The sequence below is a fragment of the Acanthisitta chloris genome, unplaced genomic scaffold (genome assembly GCF_000695815.1).
Source record: "Acanthisitta chloris isolate BGI_N310 unplaced genomic scaffold, ASM69581v1 scaffold15614, whole genome shotgun sequence".
NCBI lineage: Eukaryota > Metazoa > Chordata > Aves > Passeriformes > Acanthisittidae > Acanthisitta > Acanthisitta chloris.
Genome location: NW_008668895.1, coordinates 1 through 3,918, shown reverse-complemented (window position 1 = coordinate 3,918; position 3,918 = coordinate 1). Strand labels below are relative to the sequence as shown.

Genomic DNA, 3,918 nt, shown 5'->3' with positions numbered 1-3,918 from the left:
TGGAAAGGGAAGGTGCAGGATCAGTGCTTGGCCTGGGTAGGGGGAACAGCCCAGGGGTGTGATATCCTCACTGCTCTAAACACAAACTTGGGCAGGTTTCTCTGAGGCTGATTCTGTGCTGCTTCTGGCCATGGTTGTCCATCTGGAAAGGTGAATCTCCTGCTGCTCAGTCTGGGGCGTTCTCAGTGTGAGCTGAGACTCAGGTCACATCGACCCTGAGGCAAATCCTCCTCCTCCTCTCAGGGAGTGTTCTGATTGAGTTGGAGCACAGTGAGCATCTCCCTCCTCACTATTCTACCTAATGGCACCTCCCCTTTCACCCTTGTACTAATTAAGGGTTCATTCCAGGCTGGATGTAAAGCCCTGAGCAACCTGCTCTGGTGGGAATTGTCCCTACCCAGGCTGGATGATCCCTAAGGTCCATCCCAACCCTTTACCATGCTGTGATTCTGATTTTCTTGTTGGGAGTGCACTGCAGCCTCCAATCCAGGCAGTTTAGGGCTGCAAAGTGTGTTTGCTGGCACTGAGGAATCAGTGACAGTTGAATCTGTCGTTACTAGGTCAGTGGGTGGAAAAAGGACATTTCCTGTCGTTTTACTCTCTGCTTTATTTCTCCACTCACATAAAGGAAACATCAAATCCTCCTGACATCAACACCCCCCCCCGACTGACAAATTGCTTAGAAGAAAACCACCATAGCTGCTTTCCCTTTTCTTTCCCAGCTCAAACCACGCAGGGTTTGAGATTTCTCACCGATCAGAGCATCTCCCCCACGACTAGCAGCGCTCTGAGCTAAATCCCCTTTCATCTTTCTCTCACTGAGGATGCTGAGGGAGATGCAGCAGCCAACTCTGCTCCAGGATTTAGCTCTGCCCTCAGCCGAGCTGGAGATGCTGCAGAGAGGTTGCCAGCACGAGCCTTAGCCAGGTTTTTGCTGCATCCCTGCCGCTGAGCGAGGCAGGGAGCGCAGCCAGGATGGCTGTGGAGGCAGGAGGTGCCGGGATGCTGCTCCGGGAGGGATGGATGGGATGGGAGGGGAGGGATGTGACCCCCCCAGGGGCTGCAGGGGCTTCAGTTGTGGTGCCGAGACTCCCCTCCCGGTGAGGTCTCTGTGGCGCAATGGACGAGCGCGCTGGACTTCTAATCCAGAGGTTCCGGGTTCGAGTCCCGGCAGAGATGATCTCCAGGCAGGTGTCTCTTTTCTTTTGGGGGGTTTTTCCTCTGGGGGTCTCAAGCTGTTGGGTTTGTGAGACCCCTGAGAGGTTTGGATGGGAGGAGAGTGAATTTTCATGACAACTGGTGCATGTAATGATTCTTTTCACCCCTTCCAGGGCATCTCCATCATCTCCCCCTTTCCTTGTTCCTCATGGTGTCTCCTCAAGTCTCGGGTGTCGGGTGTTTTAACCCCACCTATCCCCCCAATGCTTTAGATGGGAAGAGAATGGCTTTTCACAACAGCTGAAGTACATAACGATCCTTTTCACCCCTTCCAGGACATCTCTCCTTCATCATCTCCCCCTAATGCTTTGGATGGGTAGAGAATGACTTGTCACCACTCAACTGATGCACATAACGATCCTTTTCACCCCTTCCAGGACATCTCTCCTTCATCATCTCCCCCTTTCCTTGTTCCTCCTGGTGTCTCCTCAACACTCAGGTGTTTAATCCCCATCTGACCCCCTAATGCTTTGGATGGGTAGAGAATGACTTGTCACCACTCAACTGATGCACATAACGATCCTTTTCACCCCTTCCAGGACATCTCTCCTTCATCATCTCCCCCTTTCCTCGTTCCTCATGGTGTCTCCTCAACACTCAGGTGTTTTAACCCCACCTGACCCCCCAGTACCACTGGTGGGAGGAGAATGACCTGTCACCACACAACTGATTCACATAACAGCCCTTTGCAACCCTTCCAGGGCATCTTAGATGCTGTTCAGCCTGGAGAAGAGAAGGTTGCATGGAGACCTCAGAGCACCTTCCAGGAGCTGAAGGAGCTCCAGGGAAGCTGCAGTGGGACTTGGACAAGGAGTTATGGGGAGCAAATGAAAGAGGGAGATTTAGATTGGGTATTAGAAGCTGTTCTTTCCTGTGAGGGTGGTGAGACACTGGCACAGGTTGCCCAAGGAGGCTGTGGATGCCCCAACCCTGACACTGTTCATTGCAGGTTGGATGGGGCTTGGAGCAGTCTGCTCTGGTGGAAACTGTCCCTGCCCATGGATGGTCCCTCCTAATCCAAACCATTCCATGATTCTATGCTCTCTGTACATTTGCCAACTCAGGATACTCCCACTGACCAGATTTCCAGACTCCAGTGGAAAACCAGTCCATCTCCATCCCAGTAACTTCTGAGCTTGGCTTGTTGTCACTTTTTCTCCTTGTGGTGTCTGTGCCAGTGCTGAAGCTCAGTCCATTTGGACATGTTGTTGGACATGACATAGGTGTGATGTCCATGACTTCCAGGGTTATCCTGACAGGCCAGAAGAGAAAACTACATAGACACTGAGCATGGGACACACCCAAGGGAAAATTTGGTAGGAATGAGGGGAGAAAGGACTAATACTGCAGAGATCATTTGTGCCTTCAGCAAATGGAGGATGAAATATGGACATTTTCTCTTTGGGCTGGAGGCACCAACAGAACTGATTCCACTTTAGCTGTGATTACACTGGGAAGGGTTGGGTTCCTCTACCCTAACCATGAGTGTGTAAGAGTTCAGGAGAAGGATCCTTGGCATTACCAGGTGTGCTCTTCTCCTGTGACTGAGAACCTCAGAAGGTGAGAACCCTCACGCTGAACCTTCTGACTCAGGTCCCTCAGAGCATCCTGTGCTTGGGCAGGTGAACAGGAGACTCTTGTGACCCTCTAAATTCAGGCAGGAGGTAGTTGTTGCTAACTGGGATGAGCTCAGTTGGTCACCTCACTTGTGTGAGAAGGACACAGAGGTCCCAGTCTCTCATGGCTGCATTTTTGGTCTTCTTGATTTCTTTTTCTGAAGTTCTGGGGCTTCTTTTTGACTTTTCCAAAGACATTGACCAAACTGTATGAGCTGCTCCACCTTCTGCAAGAGAAGCCCAAGCAGGTAGGGCACCACTTAGCCATGGGAATTGCTGAGGTTGGTGCAGTCCTGGACACAGCATCATTCCACTCATTTTTGCTGCTCCCTCTATTCCTGATCTTCCTCCCTGCTCTCCTCTCCCTCATCCCTGTGGATACAAATCTTCCTGATGAGCTGCCTGCAGGAGCTATTGGGCTTCCTCAGGAGCTTCTTGGGTTTGGGATTCATGTTTGGCTCTAAATAAACTCCTTGTTTCATGCTGGTTGTGTGTTTAATGCTTGAGGCAGGTGGGGGAGGGTGAGAAGGGTGGAAAAGCCCCCCAGAAACTTGCCAGGAGGGTCTGGGGGTGGTCCAGGGCCAGAATCCCCCGTGGCCACTGCCAGAAGCTTCTCCCTGGTGTCCCTGAACCCTTGAGAGCTACAGGAGCAGCCTGGGCTAGGCAGGGCAGGATGGAGGGGAAGGAAGGAGCTTCTGGGGCAGGGTGGGCGATGCCACCCCCAGGAGGGGCAGCCAGGCCAGGGGTTGGGGGTGTCCTGGGGGATGGAGCTGGTGGTCTGTGCTGGGGATGCAGTTGGGGATCTGCACAGCACAGTGTGACTGAAGCTCTGCTGCCCTGGGGGGTGGAGAGGGGAGTCTGTGCTGCCGTTCCTGCTCTCCTGGGGGATGAAGGCACCGAGCAAAGGAGGGAGGTCTTTGGTGTCCTGGGAGATGAAGATATTCCTAGATGTTGCCACCACCAACTTCTCCCAGAGTCCACCATCGCTCCGAGGGGTGGTGGATCCTCCAGAGGTGGTTGGGGGGAGATTGAAGGGTGGTCAGGGATGATCAAGGGATGCTCGGGGACGATTGGCGGTGGTCGA

At 53.0% G+C, this 3,918-nt stretch overlaps 1 non-coding gene across 1 annotated transcript; it reads left to right on the top strand.

Moving 5' to 3' along the window:
• Window positions 1–1,105: 1,105 nt before the first annotated feature.
• TRNAR-UCU lies at window positions 1,106–1,179 on the top strand. The gene has a single exon. It is a non-coding gene; the product is annotated as a tRNA-Arg (tRNA).
• Window positions 1,180–3,918: the final 2,739 nt, after the last annotated feature.